Source organism: Entelurus aequoreus, linkage group LG02 (assembly GCF_033978785.1).
Source record: "Entelurus aequoreus isolate RoL-2023_Sb linkage group LG02, RoL_Eaeq_v1.1, whole genome shotgun sequence".
NCBI lineage: Eukaryota > Metazoa > Chordata > Actinopteri > Syngnathiformes > Syngnathidae > Entelurus > Entelurus aequoreus.
In genome coordinates this window covers 23,692,806-23,713,413 of record NC_084732.1, presented here as the reverse complement: position 1 = coordinate 23,713,413, position 20,608 = coordinate 23,692,806, and the positions used below count along the sequence as shown (strand labels likewise).

General features: G+C 37.9%; 1 long non-coding RNA gene across 1 annotated transcript in view; it reads right to left on the bottom strand.

Moving 5' to 3' along the window:
- Positions 1-20,608, bottom strand: part of LOC133631607 (uncharacterized) — a 64,882-nt gene that overhangs the window by 38,487 nt on the left and 5,787 nt on the right. The window contains exons 2-3 of the long non-coding RNA XR_009821520.1: positions 5,727-5,850; positions 5,182-5,306 (exon numbers count right to left, since the gene is read on the bottom strand). This is a non-coding gene — a long non-coding RNA (uncharacterized LOC133631607). The remainder of the gene's footprint in view (positions 1-5,181; positions 5,307-5,726; positions 5,851-20,608) is intronic.

The window sequence follows — 20,608 nt, the reverse complement described above, 5'->3', positions numbered from 1 at the left end:
AATCTTATACGTCTAGTCTCTTACGTGAATGAGCTAAATAATATTATTTGATATTTTACGGTAATGTGTTAATAATTTCACACATAAGTCGCTCCTGAGTATAAGTCGCACCCCCGGCCAAAATATGAAAAAAAATGCTACTTGTAGTCCGAAAAATACGGTACTTTTTTATTGCAACATACCTGTTATTTTATTTACCGTATTTTTCCGACAATAAGCCGCTACTTTTTTCAAACGCTTTGAACCCTCGGCTTATAAAACAGTGCGGCTAATTTATGGATTTTATTTTTGATAACAGCCATTATGTTTTGTATTCAACAAAACCGTTTTCATTGAACACCAACAGAGAAACAGAAAAGGTGTGTTCATTTTTGCGCTATGGCACCATCGTTTGGACAAGTTTGTGCTGCAAGTTAAAAAATGTACTTCGTGTTTCACGCCTTGAACTGGAAGTAAAACAGTCCATAGCGTTTCTGCTCGAAAGGATTCTTCATTGATCACTCCAAGCAACGTTTGTAAGTTTTACAATATAACTACAACATGTCACACTTACTAAACTGTCCCATGTATGAGATGTCTGTAGGAGTGTTGTCATGCATATTTGTACATGCTATCGTAATGTAATCAACTTAGTGGTGTCATGCAGTTTTGTACGTGCTATCGTAATGAAATCAAGCTAGCATTGTTACTATTAGCAAATATGCTAACACGTTTACTAGTGTCTGTGTTAGTATTTTTAACTTACAATGGCATTTTTTTGTATTGTTTCAATTTCGTAAATTCACTAAAACATCACCGTGGAGTTATTGAGTCTGTTTAGCTGATTGGAGAGCTGGCTTCCGCAGCTAGTGCTCCATGACGATGACTTCTGTGGTTTGATCAGACGTTTTAATGCCGTATGACAGGCACTGTTTGGAACAATTAAGGTATGTTCATAAACATTGACAAAATATTTCGTACCTGTATATATCTGCGGCTGATAGACCGGTGCGGCTAATATATGTAGAAATATTTTTTTCTTCTAAAATGTTGTGGGTGTGGCTTAAATACAGGTGCGGTCTGTAGCTTGGAAAATACGGTACACGATGTGAAAAAAAAAAAGAGTTACCGTATTTTTCGGACTATAAGTCACAGTTTTTTTCATAGTTTGGCCGGGGGTGCAACTTATACTCAGGAGCGACTTATGTGTGAAATTATTAACACATTACCGTAAAATATCAAATAATATTATTTAGCTCATTCACGTAAGAGACTAGACGTATAAGATTTCATCGGATTTAGCGATTAGGAGTGACAGATTTTTTGGTAAACGTATAGCATGTTCTATATGTTATAGTTATTTGAATGACTCTTACCATAATATGTCACGTTAACATACCAGGCACGTTCTCAGTTGGTTATTTATGCGTCATATAAAAAAAAAAGATGGTCTTTTATTCAGGTCAATACGGTAATAATAAATGTGTTCTATCATTTCTTCTCTGGCTGAATGATTAATAGATAAATTTGATGATTGGAAAAAAAGTTTGGATTTATATTCTGTTGCTCCGATTAATCATTGAATGGGTGTACTAACAAAATAAATGATAAAATACGGACTACATTGAGTGCCCGGAACTCTAAATACGCAGACATAGTTTCCGCACGGTCGCGCAGTGTGGGTGCCGTGATCTGTGTTATTATTATTAATGCACACATGGTAAAAGTGAAATTTCAATGTTGATGATTTGCATTTATTAGGAAAATAAATGAAGGTTATGGCAAGTAGAAAAATATATATATATTTTTTTTTTTCCAAAGGCTATAAATAGTGTTTTATCTGATAACTGCAGCCCTAATTTCGTCATGTTTGATGTAATTAGAATAGCGCTGGGAAGACAAAATAGCCCCCGATAGGAAAAAAGTTGCGCCTGTTAAAAACACATCAACAATTGCATCATTTGTATTCCTCTGAATATTTCATGTTTTCTCTCCCTCCCCTATATGGAAAAAGTCTGTGCTGTACATTATCTTTTCCCTCGCACGGCGGAATTTGCAAAGCCGCAACTGAAAAGAAAACCTGGCGTGCTGATGTCATGATAATGACGAAGGGGAATGGCAGTAAACTTTTGGATGTGGCGTCGAAAAAAGCTGATTTAATGACAAAGCTGTTGATAAGGCTGCTGACGCTCCTGAACCGGCCTAGCCTGGCAGAGGAGCGCCCGGGGCCAGAAATACAGGCAGCGATTATCATTAAGATAACATAACATCACACAAACAGTGCAGGGGAGGATTAAAACTGGGGTTGACACACTCCCAGCCTGCAGGCCTACATGCATCCTTCACTGTTAGGTGTGCTTAAATCTCATTATATTTCCTAAAAAGCTGCCTTAAACAAAACACAACTGATGTTGAAAATGTTATCTTCATAATGACAGTCTTCTTTTTCCGCACTTAATCCACCGTGCCTTTTGGGGATAATAACTTAGACAAGTGGAAGCTTTTCACCATTGATCTTAATGAAAATCTGCGAACGCAGATGTCAGCACGCTTAAGTAAATTAATCAAAGTGACTTTGTAACCGCGGCAACAAAAGGAGGAGGGGGGGGGGGGGGGGATTTGTCTTTCCTCACATTTCACCGACACTTGCAGCAAACTTAATGATCAACCTTCCTGCACCCAAGGTTGAGAAGCAAACGCTGCGACGCCCGAAGCGAAACGGCGTGTCCTCGAGGCTACCTGGAAGGTTATCGCCACGGGGTCGCCGCGTTATCGTACAGTTAACAGCTTTTCATCCGTGAGCCTATAGGACAGTTGCAATGCAGGTCAAACAGATAAGTACACACTTCCAAATCCGGCTCCATCTAAATCCTGGCGAGAGAGAGAGTGAGAGAGGGAGGGAGGGAGGGTGGGGATAATTAGGGGGTAACGGCGTAGCGTTAACGGGAGTGAGAGTGCAGATAAAACACGGTGACAAAAAGTATTATCCCGGAGCTAAATCTGATGTGGCTGCAAAGAAAACCGTGCGGACAAAGAGTGTGGTAGGTTATTCAAACCTCAGAGTCAATTCCAGCAATAATATTTGTTTACAAAGAGGAAGTCAAGATGGATTTAGAGGAAAATCCTTTGACACGCACAAAAAAACATTGTTCCCCCCCCCGCACCTAGCACATGGTATTCAAACAAGAGCATGTGTCTACTGGCACAGTGATTGTATGTGGGCTCCATCTAGTGGTACACCAAAGAATCACTTAATTAAATATTCAAACACAGTGTTACTGTTCAAACGGTGTGTAACGTTACAGTGACCAACAAATATTAAATATACCTGTTAAATAAAACGTCTGCCTTGTTTTTAATGACTATTTAGGAGTACTATGCTACTGTATTTTAATGTTGGTGTCGGTCATTATGGCGGTACTTGGAGAGCTAAGGATTTTCTGAGGTGGTACTTGGTGAAAAAATGTAAAAACCATACAATACACGCAGATAAACTCAGTCTGATTGTATTTTAACAAATCAATCATTCTCTGCTTTAAGTTACAACCCCCAATTCCAACCCTTGATGCTGAGTGCCGAGCAGGGAGGTAACGGGTCCCATTTGTATAGTCTTTGGTATGACTCGGCCAGGGTTTGAACTCACGACCTACCGATCTCAAGGCGGACACTCTAACCACAAGGCCACTGAGCCAAAATGATTCCCGGGCGCGGCCACCGCTGCTGCTCACTGCTTCCCTCACCTCCCAGGGGGTGAACAAGGGGATGGGTCGAATGCAGAGGTTAATTTCACCACACCTAGTGTGTGTGTGACAATCATTGGTACTTTAACTTGAACTTTTATAGGAGTAGAGCAAACAAAAAAAGACCCAGTTAACACTCCATTTTTTTATTTTTTTTTAAGAATAGTCTTGCAAGATGCACAAACAGTATATTTTTTAAGCAAATAAACATAATTACTTGGGATGTTCCAATCATCCAGGAGTGAGATCGGCCGATACCAATACTAATCACATGTATTACTGTAAAATTTTGTATTTGTTTATGTGCCCATCGATTGGCTACCATGAAAAAGTAATTGATCGTCATTACCGATTAGTGCCTTTTAATAGCGGTCAAAAATGTCGATCCCCTCTAGCTGACACAGTATTTTTTTCTAGTTCCCCGGTTGATTAGCTATTACAGGGGTCCCCAAACTACGGCCCGCGTCCAAAATCCGGTTCGCAGTAAGACCCAAGTTTATTTATTTTTTTCATTAATTTATTTTCATTTATTTATTTATTTCAGGTAATGACATAAAAAAAATAATAATAATTAAAAAAAAGTACAAAGTTGACAACACATAACAATATAAATCAATATAGTGCAAAAGGTAATGTTTGGTATATAATGCATGATTGTCCGTTTTTGCGTGAAAGGGAGTGGGAAGAAGATAATTTATTTAATCCCACCCCCAGTTCTCCATTCAGTGATGATTCACATGAGTTTCACTGTTACTTTGTTTAAGGATTATAATACAGATGTTGTATCATAGTGGCATTACCACAGGTAACAATAATTATTACAGTGTAACAATAATTTGTATCAACAATGTAGGAAGAATGAATATACCAACAATAGTAATAGACAAAATACCAACAATGGTAATATACAACATTATATATATATATATATATATATATATATATATATATATATATATATATATATATATATATATACATTTATATATATATATATATTTATTTTCTTTATTATTTATTTTTTTAATCTGGCTTTTCTAATCCATTTTCTATTGCTTGTTACTCTCGGGGTCTCCGAGCCGCTCAGGCAAATGCATTTTCCCATCTATAACTAATATATATATATATATATATATATATATATATATATATATATATATATATATATATGAGTCAAAAAGTTTGGGGACCCCTTAGCTAGTAGGTGAATGTGTGTCTCCCTACACATTGTGGAGACGCTCCCCTAAGTTTTAAATAATCACCTCCATTACAGCAAATAAATTGCATTTCTTAGTATTGTATATTCCAGCCTAAAGAGCGCACCGGTATTATAGACGCACCCACTAAAATATAGGGAAAATATATATATTTCCATATAACAGCTGCACCGGACTATAAGCTACAGATACATAAGTTGTGAAATGTGTTATTTGCACAAAAAGATAAATGTTTATTCACATACCTTAATTGGTGCCTGTAATACGGCAGTAAAACGGCTGATCAAACAAAACAGAAGTCACCGCCATGGACCCACTATCTGCGGAGGTTAGCTCTCCAATCAGTGAGTTTACTGAGGAAATTGTGACACTGAAACAATACAAAAAGAATGTTGTTCTAAATTAATAATACTCACAGACACTCGTAAACGTGTTAGTACATTAGCTATTGCTAACGACACCGGCGTCATTACATTACGATAGCACGTACAAATATGCATAAAACACTCCTAAAGACATCACACATGGGACAGTTTATTAAGTATAAACTGTTTTAGTTATACTGTAAAACTTACAAACGTTGTGTGGAGTGACAACATTTTACAGTTAAAAGGGACCTAAACCAACCAAAACCAACTTTTCATACCTATTGGTACCTGTTTTTGTGTATTCGGCATCTGCATAAATCTTTCCTCTTGTCTAAACAAACCGAATTTGCCAAATTTGTGACGTTTTTTTCTAATTGGTGACGTTAGCGGATCTTTCAGTAGAGTATATAGTAAAGTTTTACCTAAACAGCTAGTCCGCCATTGTAGTCCAACGCTGTAGTGAATATGCTCCTTCTTTTTTGCCATCCTCTTGTTGTAAGGCAGACTGGCTCGTACATGCACATGCATCCTCCGCTGTTGCAATTTCTAAATACAAAACCCAAAACCAGTGAAGTTGGCACGTTGTGTAAATCATAAATAAAAACAGAACACAATGATTTGCAAATCCTTTTCAACATAAATTCAATTGAATAGACTGCAAAGACAAGATACGTAATGTTCGATCTGGTAAACTTTGTTATTTTTTGCAAATATTAGCTCATTTGGAATTTTACTCAGGAGCGACTTATGTGTGAAATTATTAACACATTACTGTAAAATATCAAATAATATTATTTAGCTCATTCACATAAGAGACTAGAGTCGTATAAGATGTCATCAGATTTAGCGATTAGGAGTGACAGATTGTTTGGTAAACGTATAGCATGTTCTATATGTTATAGTTATTTGAATGACTCTTACCATAATATATTACGTTAACATACCAGGCAGATTCTCAGTTGATTATTTATGCGTCATATAACGTACACTTATTCAGCCTGTTGTTCACTATTCTTTATTTATTTTAAATTGCCTTTCAAATGTCTATTCTTCGTGTTGGGTTTTATCAAATAAATTTCCCCAAAATATGCGACTTATACTCCAGTGCTACTTATATATGTTTTTTTCCTTCTTTATTATGCATTTTCGGCAGGTGCGACTTATACTCCGGTGCGACCTATACTCCGAAAATACGGTAATATGATCCCTTCCAATGTAAGTTATTGGTAGGAGCTGTAAGTTGGAACATTTTGCTTTTCTTTAATAAACAGAGATGTCGGGCCGATTTATGTCTTCTTTAACTGACTCGAGATTGATCTTATGAAGCAGCACGGTGCTGGCATTAGTTTCCGACAACAAGCCGTCCGAGGCCCAACAAAAAACACAGAGGCACTTCCTCGCCTTACCACCATATTCTCTGCGGGCCGTGAAGAAAGGCCATCATAACTTTTGTTGGTAAAAAATTACACCCGCACTCGCCCAACTTGTTTATGTGCCCCGAACCACACTACGTTATGATCGCGCAACATAAATATTTGACTGAAACTGTTATTTTTATTGATTATATTTACACCTGAGGGTCTTGTTAGTTGCTGAAGTGGTGCCAGCTCACTATGAAAAAATATGGCCACCGCAGCTCAGAAGGTACTTTTGTTTACATCTCTCCACAGCCAGCACTTTTGTTAAGAGCTCCAAAAAAAAAAAAAACAAGAGCACATTTCGGCTTTTATGATAAAATCGTTGTGCGTCTTTTGGAACATATTGCTTGTGGATGTGTGAGTTTACTTTTTAATTTTTTTTAATTTTAAAGTGAAGCTGACTTTTAATTCTCTATAAGTGTTTATTTAATGGGATGAAAACAATAATATGCTGGCAAATTCTACATTAAATGAAAGCAGCTGCAAAAAAATGTGTTATTCTGTTTACTTCAGTTACTCGCTAAAAGCATTTTCAGTGCCATTATCTATAATAACTTGGTCAAAGTATGGATTGGGACTCAAAATTCAGTTCAGTTCCGTTCAGTTTATTTCGAACATGCATACGTTACAACGTAATGCATCACACAATTCCAGTTGTTTCATTGCAGCACGTCCGAAAAGGAGTAGGAAGAAGCAGAGCTTATTTAATCCTGCCCCTTTTCATACCACAGCAATTTTATCCAATTTCCTTGTTCTCTGTAACAGAACAGTGAACAAATAAATAATACATAAATAATATACCATAGTAAGCATCCATCCATCCATCCATTTTCTACCGCTTATTCCCTTCGGGGTCGCGGGGGGCGCTGGAGCCTATCTCAGCTACAATCGGGCGGAAGGCGTACAAATATTAAATAAATAAATAATCTTTGTCTCAATAAAATATAATTTAAAAAATGTTAAAAAAAAAGGAAATAATTGGATCAAAGACCAAAAATACTCACGAAAAAGCACTTCTTAATAGTCTATATTCCAGCATCAATGATAAAGTTGGGACAACATTCTCACAACTCAAGGTGGGGGAAATAATCCATTTTTAGATACATCGCAAATTGATTAATGAACGCCAATAATTGATAATCAATTTATTTAAATAAAGTAATGCAGACAGTTCTAATATTTAGCTGACTGCAGCAAGCTACCTTACCAGAGACCCGACCAGCTTCTTTACTATCAGGAACTTATAGTGCAGGTTTGCGCACATTTTCATTAATTTGATAAATGCGATGGGATTTTGTTTATTCCAAATGCACGGTTTTTAGACGTTGCAAGTGATAAAGGCTTATTTAGAAAAACGTAAAGAAATGTAAAACTGTATCAATATACATAAACCAATGATTCAGCAATAATTGATTTTTTAATCGAATCGTAGCTCCTGAATTGTAATTGAATCGTGAGGCGGCCAAAAATTCCCACCTCTTTTATTTTTTCTAGTTTTTCAAGTACACTATTATGGGACCTTAGACACTTGCTGAAAACTACTGTAATAAGTAAGGGTGTAAAAATTAATCTGAAAACTGATTTTAACTTTAGAGATTTAAATTAGAGATGTCCGATAATGGCTTTTTTGCCGATATCCGATATTCCGATATTGTCCAACTCTTAATTACTGAGTCCGATATCAAACGATACCGATATATACAGTCGTGGAATTAACACATTATTATGTCTAATTTTGTTGTGATGCCCCGCTGGATGCATTAAAAAATGTAACAAGGTTTTCCAAAATAAATCAACTCAAGTTATGGAAAAAAATGCCAACATGGCACTGCCGTATTTATTATTGAAGTCACAAAGTGCATTATTTTTTTTAACATGCCTCAAAACAGCAGCTTGGAATTTGGGACATGCTCTTCCTGAGAGAGCATGAGGAGGTTGAGGTGGGCGGGGTTGGGGGGGGGGGGGCGGGGTTGAGGTGGGGAGGGGTAGGGGGTAGCGGGGGTGTATATTGTAGCGTCCCAGATGAGTTAGTGCTGCAAGGGGTTCTGGGTATTTGTTCTGTTGTGTTTATGTTGTGTTACGGTGTGGATGTTCTCCCGAAATGTGTTTGTCATTCTTGTTTGGTGTGGGTTCGCAGTGTAGACATATTTGTAACAGTGTTAAAGTTGTTCATACGGCCACCCTCAGTGTGACCTGTATGGCTGTTGACCAAGTTCACTTGTGTGTGTGAAAAGCCGTAGATATTATGTGACTGGGTCGGCACGCAAAGGCAGTGCCTTTAAGGCACGCCCCCAACATTGTTGTCTGGGTGGAAATCGGGAGAAATTTGGGAGAATGGTTGCCCCGGGAGATTTTCGGGAGGGGCACTGAAATTCGGGAGTCTCCCGGGAAAATCGGGAGGGTTGGCAAGTATGACTGGGAGACGCAACTGCTCTGTACTTCCCCCTACGTCCGTGTACCACTCCATATAGTGGCGTTTTAAAAAGTCATACATTTTACTTTTTGAAACCGATACCGATAATTTTTGATATTACATTTTAAAGCATTTATCGTCCGATAATATCAGCATTCCGATATTATCGGACATCTCTAATTTAAATACATCGTTTAGCGAGCCTCTGGATCGATCTATATCAGGCCTGAGCAATTATTTTGACTCTGGGGCCACATTTAGAGAAAAAGATGTGTCTGGGGGCCGGTATATCTATTTTTAGGAACACTAATACAAAACCTCACAATAATGTCTGATTGAATGCTAAAAACGTTATGACAGACCGCCTTAAAAACGGAATGGAATTTTACATTTTTCTATGAACGATAAAACCCGGAATATTGACAAAATATGAATGTCACACCCCCTTTCGATCGACATATTTTACAATCAAGTGAAACGCGACAACAATTCAACAAACAGTGAAATATGAACGCCAAGGAAGGGTACAAAATAAACCCACCTACAATCTGATATATCACTAAGCTTTAGAACTTTGTTGGGAAAATCTCCTTCCAAGTCTGTGGAAACGCTTTCCGCCCACACTGCTTGGTGCCTCGTCTGAGCTGCTGTGACGTAGATGACAATAGTAACTAATTAGATGACCATAGTAACTAATTAGATGACCATAGTAACTAATTAGATTACCATAGTAACTGGTATATCATCCAAAAGTGCAGATTCCAACCATTGAAATACTTTGTATAGTTCAAGACTTACGGTCATTAGAAAACATCCATGCACATCATAATGGCAGCTACACTTTCCATCTTAAAGATCTAAAAAAATTATTTGGGAATGTCCGGCGGGCCAGATTTAAAAGCTCAACGGGCCTTAATTTGCCCAGGTTTACAAAAAATGCACCCCTGAATCTTTTTTTTTTTTTTTTTCAACAGAATGGTCACTTGGATAAAAGTATAGCCATTTGTAACATTTGGAAAGCAGCGCGAAAGTAGCGGCTGCACAACTAATCTGAGCACCCACCTGTTGTGACGGCATGAAGACACCCGAGCGAGCGATGAGGGAGCTAGGGATGCTAATGCTAGCAGATCTACCAACCGGCAAGACATGGACACTCATTTGAAAGACTTCCAGCCCCAACTTAGCCACAACTCTGCGAGGTAATCACACCATCTACTACACAGCTCATTGCGCTAAAGATAAAGATCTAGCTGCACAGTAACCGCCAGAATGGCAAAATGAGAAGTATTTGAGCTTCTACACAGAAGCTGCTGCTTGGTTGACGTGGTGGCACGTAATTGTATTAGGGTTGTACGGTATACCATTATTAGTATAGTACTGCGATACTAATAGATCATATTCGGTACTATACCGCCTCTGAAACGTACCACTCACTCCCTCCCCCCCAATCTCTGTCGTCACGTCGTGACATTGCTGGTTTACGAACAGACGAGCGTGTTCGGCAGCGCACAATCACGGAGTACTTACAAGCAGACACAGTGTGTAGACAGAAAAGGGAGAACGGACGCCTTTTGGCTAAAAAACTAACGATAAAGGTGAAGTTATAACACTGAAACGCCCTCAGGAAGAGGTGCTTTAAGACATGGCTAGCTAGCTAACGGCTAAAGTCGAGCCACAGTCGGCAGTGTTTTAGCTAATTCTAAATCACTAATCCTCGTCTCCATGGCGACAAATAAAGTATGTTTCTTACAAGTATCATCCCTGCAGGACGAGGAATAGCTAAACATGCTTCACTACACACCGTAGCTCACCGGCGTCAAAATGTAAACAAACGCCATTGGTGGATCTACACCTAACATCCACTGTAATGATACCAAGTAAAGGAGCGTTTCTAGTCGAAACTACTATGATTACGTCAATATTTTTTTGGCATCACAACATCTTCTTTCATTTTTTTCCAAATTGATATTATGTTTATAAACTCAGGAAATATGTCCCTGGACACATGAGGACTTCGAATATGACCAATGTATGATCCTGTAAAGACTTGGTATCGGACTGATACCCAAATGTGTTGTATCATCCAAAACTAATCCAATTATCCAAACAACAGAAGAATAAGTGATTATTACATTTTAACAGAAGTGTAGATAGAACATGTTAAAAGAGAAAGTAAGCAGATATTAACAATAAATGAACAAGTAGATTAATAATCCATTTTCTACCACTTGTCCTTAATAATTTTGACAAAATAATAGAATAGAAAATGACACAATTAGGGCTGCAACAACTAATTGATTAAAATCGATTATAAAAATAGTTGGCGATTACTTTAGTCATCGATTCGTTGGATATATGCTATGCGCATAATTTTTTTATAAACCTTTATTTATAAACTGCAACATTTACAAACAGCTGAGAAACAATAATCAAAATAAGTATGGTGTCAGTATGGTGCCAGTATGCTGTTTTTTTCAATAAAATACTGGAAAGGATAGAAATGTAGTTTGTCTCTTTTATCCGATTATTAATCAAAGTAATAATCGACAGATTAATCGATTATCAAATTAGTTGTTAGTTGCAGCCCTAGACACAATATGTTACTGCATATGTCAGCAGACTAAATTAGGAGCCTTTGTTTGTTTACTTACTACTAAAAGACAAGTTGTCTTTTATGTTCACTATTTTATTTAAGGACAAACATTGAAGTAAGAAACATATGTTTAATGTTCCGTAATATTTTTTTGTTAAAATAAAGCCAATAATGCAATTTTTTGTGGTCTCCTTTATTTACAAAAGTATCGAAAATAATTGTGTTACCGGTACTAAAATGTTGGTATCGGGACAACACTAAATTGTATCTTGCACTACTGTTACTGTGATGATAGAACACCTCTTTGCTTGATGCACAGTTTGCTTTTCTCTGTATTGTTTTTTTTTGTTGCTATCTCAGCAAACAACAGTAAATTTTGTCTGTGTCTATTTGAAAAATAAACACATGGCATTATTCTGACATGATACATTTAACTTGTTTTTCACCAAAGTATTGTTAGTGAATCGTATCGTAACCCACGTATCCAGATGCATATCGGATGGCCATTCAAGGTAGAGATGCACACCCTTAGTAATATAGGAAATTTAACTAAAAAAAATGTGTGAACACATTCTAAAAATTGTCAACTAATAGCGGTTACCAGAAATGATTAATTATTGGGAATTGGTTGAAAGAAAAATGTTCATGTTCTGTGTTTGTGATCTCTGTTGATACCACAGTGTAGAGCTGGATGATTATGGCAACAATAATAATCACAATCATTTTGATTGATATTGCAGTCACGATTAATAAAACGATTATTCATTCATTTGAAAACATAAGTATTCATTGTACGAACAAAACGCAACTTTAAATACAAATTACAAGAACTGGATATAAATTAGTAACACAAAAACAACAGGTAAAATAATAATAGTAACAACAACACATTTAATAGTAACATGAAAAATTTAAAAAATTCATTGTTTTTGTTTAAATTTTTCTGAAATCCGTTTTTTACTTTTTACACCTGTTTGACCACCATTGAGTGTGTGCTTTTTGTGTCATAAACTTTGCCACGCCAGGGGACGGCGTGCCAGCAATCGGAGGGTTGCTGGTTACTGGGGTTCAATCCCCACCTTGTACCATCCTAGTCACGTCCGTTGTGTCCTTGGGCAAGACACTTCACCCTTGCTCCTGATGGGTGCTGGTTAGCGCCATCAGTGTGTGAATGTGTGTGTGAATGTGGAAATACTGTCAAAGCGCTTTGAGTACCTTGAAGGTAGAAAAGCACTATACAAGTATAACCCATTTATCATAAATACAATTTAATAAAATGATCCTTAATTAAATGCATCATCTTATTTTTTCCGATTAGAATATCTTTATGATCGTTACAAGCCAAAATCAAAATCGTAATTAAAATGGGATTAATTGTCCAGCCCTTTTTACCATACCAATTAAGGTTGTTGCAAACGGGGCTTTATGCTACCGGTTCCGATCATCCATGAGTGAGATTGACCGATACCAATACTGATATCAATCGCATGTATTAACGGTACATGTTTATACTTTTTAATGGTAAATGCTATTGTCACTTTGATAATATCAACACAATATTTAAAATAGCAAAACAAAGTCAATAGTACAGAATAACTAAACAAAAAGCAAAAACTCCTCATTCAAATATTTTGGTTTTAACCCTAACAGTCCTCTTGAGTTGTGTCCATGGAATTATCCCTTGAGTTTGTAAACATTAACAAAAAAAGATGGTTATAAAATTAAAATATTGACCAAAACACTCTAATATGGATCACATACTGACGGACAACTACCCTTGGTATCGACACCGAAAATTAATGGATAACTCTGACCGTGTCAGACCCCTAGAGGGCCGTCAAAAAACTTCTGTTTCTCAACTATGGTCCGTATGCGCCGCAGTGGTACTTGGTTGTAATACGCTTTTACACCACTTGTGGCAGTAAAACAATATCAGACAAACAGAAGAAATCTGGAGCAAAGGCAAAGACAATTTTCTTAAGCGCAAGAAATATGACTTAAGTGGAGAAGCTGTATTTTAATGTGCACTTTAATGTTACTGGCTGTTCAGTTAAGAAAAACTTTCATTTAATTTAGAGTATTTATTTTAGCACTAAATTGTTGTTGTACATTTATTTTCCGTCAGTTAATTATGAGTCCTTTCTTATGCAGTATACCTGGTTAGTATTTATTTTTGTAATCAGGCTGACCTAAACCTAAGGTAAATAAATAATATTTGTGATTAACACGTGGTTGGAGGTTGCAAACTGTAAGTAGGTTAAATATAATTATTGAATGTGATTAAAATCAAGAGTAAGGCCCCATTTACACTGCACAACAAATCTGATTTTTTTTGCCGTCTAATGACTCAGATCAGATTTTTTTTTGCCTGTCTAAAAGCTCCAAAGTAATCTTTTCACATCCGATTCAGGCCAATTCAGGACATAGTCCGAATCCAATTGGTATCTAATCTTTTCAAACGTGACTTGAATCTAAATGGCAACGCAACTTGTATGTGACTTTTTCGTCAGCTTTGGGGGAAAGACACAGCCCACCCGTGGAAGTGGATACTTTGTCTATATGTAATATATGAATGTATCATTTGATTCCAAAGAAATGGGGATTGTTGAAAGACCGGAATGGACGCTGTGGCGTATTTGCTTAAATGTTTTGTACATTGCATACGTTGTTCACGTAAGTGAGTTAAAGCTCGTTCATTGGTATATTGTTGATCTTTTTTCAAATATAAGGCACACCGGATTATAGGGCGCATTTAAGGAGTCATGTTATTGAACACATTTTCTGAATGGAAAACACTTCCTTGTGGTCTACATAACATGTAATGGTGGTTCTTTAGTCAAAATGTTGCATAGAGTATGTTTTACAGATCATCTTCAAGCCGCTTTCTGACAGTCGCTTCAGGATGCGTTGTTTTGTGGGCGGTCTTATTTACGTGGCTCACCTTCGGCAGCGTCTTCTCCCCGTCATCTTTGTTGTAGCGGTGTAGCGTGCTAGGACGGGAGTGGAAGAAGTGTCAAAAGATGGATCTAACTGTTTTAATGACATTCAGACTTTACTTAAATCAATAACGGAGCACCATCTCCTAATCCGGAAACAACAACATCGGAAATGTGTCCTGTGAAAAACCATCCGACCGAAACTCTAATAACTATATTCCTTGGGTGAATAATGTAAACTCACTACACCGGTATGTTTTAGCGTTTTCATGGTGAGTTTACTGACAGATATAAGTTAGAACTTTAAACTACTTTATATTAGAAATGTCAACAGCGGAGAATGAATGTCCCATAACAAGAAGATAGAGAAAAAGAAGAAGCTTATCGACTACGGTGTAGGCACAGACTACAAAGGTGCGCGCAATTTTTCAGGATTTATGCAGATCCCAAATACACATCAGCAGGTACCAGAAGGTAAGAAAAGTTGCTTTTGCATAATATTGCGAAACAAAACGCCAGATAATGTGTTTTACCTTATACACACACCATAATGATACTCGTATGTTGAAGCACATCAAACGCTGCAGCCTACACTTATCTCTTATGTTTGATTGCCATCTACTGGTCACACTTATCATTACACCATGTACCAAATAAAATTGCTTCGAGGTGAGTAAGCTCAACCAAACTTATTCCTTACATTAGGCGCACTGTCGATTTTTGAGAACAATTTGGATTTTAAGTGTGCCTTATAGTCCTGAAAATACGGTATGTACCGTATTTTTCGGAGTATAAGTCGCTTCGCACCGGCCGAAAATGCATAATAAAGAAGGAAAAAAACATATATATGTCGCACTGGAGTAAAGGGCGCATTTTTTGGGGAAATTTATTTGATAAAACCCAACACCAAGAATAGACATTTGAAAGGCAATTTAAAATAAATAAAGAATAGTGAACAACAGGCTGAATAAGTGTATGTTATATGACGCATAAATAACCAACTGAGAACATGCCTGGTATGTTAACGTAACATATTATGGTAAGAGTCATTCAAATAACTATAACATATAGAACATACTATACGTTTACCAAACAATCTGTCACTCCTAATCGCTAAATCCCATGAAATCTTATACGCCTAGTCTCTTACGTGAATGAGCTAAATAATATTATGTGATATTTTACGGTAATGTGTTAATAATTTCACACATAAGTCGCTCCTGAGTATAAGTCTATGAAAAGTACTGTGACTTTTAGTCCGAAAAATACAGTATATCCATTCATACACTATCCATCCATCCATCCATCCATTTTCTACCGCTTATTCTAAATTACTTTAATTTATTTTCATGTAAAAAAACACAAATTTTTAAGATGTGGCGACTTTTATTTTATTTTGTACTAAAAGCGACCTCCTTGTTTATTTACGGAATCCAGTCAACTTCATTTGTTTTCACTTTATCGAACTGCGCTTGCAGGTGATGTGGAGGCCAAATTGGGGCCTGTGCTCGTTAAAACTGGTGTCTGATAAAGATCACATTTAAATTGCAGTGTAAAGAGTCAGCTGGAAATAATCAGATAAAAAAATTAATAGATTTAGACCACTTGCAGCATAAATGTAATGTTTATTAATGTAGTGTTAATGTTTGAGTGGGCCCGAGTCCCTCTTCAGTGGAAAATTGGGCCCTAAAGTCCAAAAGTTTAAGAACCCCTGGTTTAGATGTAAACTGTTAGGATCCGCTGCCCGGATTATAGTTTGTTTTTATGCAACAGTTGACGACGTTCGATTCCTGCTAAGTTCCTGCTAGCTCCCACGCTAGCCTATTTAGTTTTTGCCTTTTGTGCTATGTGCACGTCTTTGTTTTTTCCTGCTATGATTTGTTCTTAAATATATCATTTTCCAACCTGCAAGCTGTTTTCGAAGCCGTCTGCATTCCTGGGAGAACAACCACGCTTCATCATGCGACCCGGTCGTTACATAAACCAGTATAATCTTTGTTTTTTGGGGCCAAAATAGGACCAATATTCGATATCAATATCGAATCAGGACACGGCTAGTGGGTTTATTGTAGTGGAAGTAATTAGCAGTGCTATTTCAGAGGTTTAACTATGAAGACTGACCAGCCGTTGAGCAACCTTGCGTGTTTACGAAGCAAAAGAAGAAAAAAAAAAAATGTCCGCGTGCACTGAATGCCAATGAGTTCATTTCTGAAGTTAACATAATGAAAGTGTCGGCAATGCTTTCTCCGCCGCGGATGAAAGTGAGGTCTCGCGCATTGGCGTGGGAGTTCGCTATCTCGCAGCCTCCAGATGGCTCCGTCGTTTCTTATCTAGAAGAATGGGGTGCTGCCTCAATTTTTCAAGCCGCCTTATCAGGGAACCCTTTAAATTTAATATTTACCACGGCCTATGTTTTGTGCCTGTCGGAGGCCCTCTCAAGTCCTCTTGTTGGCTGAGGTGTGTTTTTTTCTCTCTCTTGTCTCGTCAAGTAAGAGAACAATGATGGATCATGTGATGGCGAAGAGAGAACAGAAGGTTGCAGCCACGATGCAGAAACACTATGAACGAAACATGACGTCATGATGCAAAACTTTACATATTTCAATGTATCACCTGAAAGCAGAACTATTCAATTGACAGCCACAGGTTCACTTCTAAACTTGTCAAATACATGATCTTTGCTTTTGCAATAGGTCCTTAAAAACAGCTAAGTGCCCTTAATATGTGCAAGACCTTTGACAAGAATGTTTGCAATATGTTTTTTAAAAACCCAATTTTAAACACTTAACCAGTGTTCATGCAGTAGTTTCTTAAAGACAGCAGAGGGCTCATGTCAAACAGAGGATCTTTGTCATTAATGTTTTTGCAGAAGGTCCTCAAAAACAGCCAATGTCAAGGTTTTGATAAGTGATTTTACAATGTTTTTTTAAAGGCCTACTGAAACCCACTACTACCGACCACGCAGTCTGATAGTTTATATATCAATGATGAAATCTTAACATTGCAACACATGCCAATACGGCCGGGTTAACTTATAAAGTGCAATTTTAAATTTCCCGGGAAACTTCCGGCTGAAAACGTCTATGTATGATGAAGTTTGCGCGTGACGTCACGGGTTGAAGCAGATGTTTTGGAATAGCACGGTGGCCAGCTTAAGTCGTCTGTTTTCACCACATAATTCCACAGTATTCTGGACATCTGTGTTGGTGAATCTTTTGCAATTTGTTCAATTAACAATGGAGACTGCAAAGAAGAAAGCTGTAGGTGGGATCGGTGTATTAGCGGTTGGCTGCAGCAACACAACCAGGAGGACTTTGAGTTGGATAGCAGACACGCTACCGTGAGTACACCTTTGGCTTCCAAACATTTGATCACTTGCCCGTCCGTGCGTGGCGCTATGTACATGTCACGTACGTAACTTTGGGGAAATATATGTTTCTTGCCGACTCTGATTGCGGCCGGGGTTTCGTCGAAAGCTACAACGCCGTCCGCCGCTGCGCCGCTGTCCTCACCTGTCTGGGTTGACTTCCTCCGTCTCCGGGCCGCCGACCGCACCGATCATCGTGGTGAAGTCCTTTGTCGCGCCGTCGATCGCTGGAACGCAGGTGAACACGGGTGTTGATGAGCAGATGAGGGCTGGCGTAGGTGGAGAGCTAATGTTTTTAGCATAGCTCTGTCGAGGTCCCGTAGCTAAGTTAGCTTCAATGGCGTCGTTAGCAACAGCATTGCTAGGCTTTGCCAGGCGGGACAGCATTAACCGTGTAGTTACATGTCTAGTGTTTGGTAGTATTGTTGATCTTCTGTCTATCCTTCCAGTCGGGGGCTTACTTCTTCTGTTTCTATCTGCAGTTAAGCACGATGTTATCACGTTAGCTCCGTAGCTAAAGTGCTTTGCCGATGTATTGTCGTGGAGATAAAAGTCACTGTGCATGTCCATTTCGCGTTCTCGACTCTCATTTTCAAGAGGATATTGTATCCGAGGTGGTTTAAAATACAAATCCGTGATCCACAATAGAAAGAGGAGAGAGTGTGGAATCCAATGAGCCCTTGTACCTAAGTTACGGAGATACGTCCTGCACTGCACTCTAGTCCTTCACTCTCACTTTCCTCATCCACAAATCTTTCATCCTGGCTCAAATTAATGGGGTAATCGTCGCTTTCTCGGTCCGAATCGCTCTTGCTGCTGGTGTAAACAATGGGGAAATGTGAGGCGCTCCACAACCTTTGACGTCACGCTACTTCCGGTACAGGCAAGGCTTTTTTTATCAGCGACCAAAAGTTGCAACTTTATCGTCAATGTTCTCTACTAAATCCTTTCAGCAAAAATATGGCAATATCGCGAAATGATCAAGTATGACACATAGAATGGATCTGCTATCCCCGTTTAAATAAGAACATTTCATTTCAGTAGGCCTTTAAAGGGGATCTGCACTTTTTTTAAATTGTAATTTGCCTATCGTCCACAATCATTCTGAGAGACAAGAACACACGTATTCTTTTTTTTTTTACTGTTTTAAAGATGATTTTAAAAAAAAAGGTTTGAAAGTTGCAGGTAATAGGAGTCACCGTTGTAGCCTTAAAAGCCCTCTGAAACAACTTCAAAACACTACATAAGTTAAAGTTCAAGTTAAAGTACCAATGATTGTCACACACACACTAGGTGTGGTGAAATGTGTCCTCTGCATTTGACCCATCCCCTTGTTCACCCCCTGGGAGGTGAGGGGAGCAGTGGGCAGCAGCAGTGGCCGCGCCCGGGAATCATTTTTGGTGATTTAACCCCCAATTCTAACCCTTGATGCTGAGTGCCAAGCAGGGAGGTAATGGGTCCCATTTTTATAGTCTTTGGTATGACTCGGCCGGGGTTTGAACTCACAACCTACCGATCTCAGGGCGGACACTCTAACCACTAGGCCACTGAGTACGTAAACGTTTTATATACACACTACAAGTCTATATATATATAATGTAAAAACAGACATGTTATAACAATATGTAATATGTACAATATTTACCGTATTTTGATCATTTTAATCATTTCCGGGACTGATTCATGTTTCCACAGCGGCACACGTCTGACATCTGGCAACAACGTGTGTTCCTACTTCCGGTATCAAACACATGTTTGTGTTCTAATTAGTGTTGTCCCGATACCAATATTTTGGTACCGGTACTAAAATTATTTCGATTTTCTAAATAAAGGGGACCACCAAAAATGGCATTATTGGCTTTATTTTAACAATAAATCTTAGGGTACATTAAACATATGTTTTTTATTGCAAGTTTGTCCTTAAATAAAATAGTGAACATACAAGACAACTTGTCTTTTAGTAGTAAGTAAACAAAGGCTCCTAATAAGTCTGCTGACGTATGCCGTAACATATTGTGTCATTCTCCATTCTATTATTTTGTCAACATTATTAAGGACAAGTGGTAGAAAATGAATTATTAATCTTCTTGGTACTTTACTGTTAATATCTGCTTACTATCTGTTTTAACATGTTCTATCTACACTTCTTTTAAAATGTAATAATCACTTATTCTTCTGTTGTTTGGATGCTTTACATTAGTTTTGGATGATACCCCAAATTTAGGTATCAATCCGATACCAAGTCGTTATAGGATCATACATTCAGATTGGTCATATTCAAAGTCCCCATGTGTCCAGGGACATATTTCCTGAGTTTATAAACATAATATAAATAAATAAAAAAACGAAAGAAGATGTTGTGATGCCAAAAAATATCGACATAATCATAGTAGTATCGCTCCTGTACTTGGTATCATTACAGTGGATGTTAGGTGTAGATCCACCAATGGCGTTTGTTTACATTTTGACGTCGGTGAGCTACGGTGTGTAGTGAAACATGTTTAGCTATTCCTTGTCCTGCAGGGATGATACTTGTAAGAAACTGACTTTATTTGTCGCCATGGATGCGAGGATTAA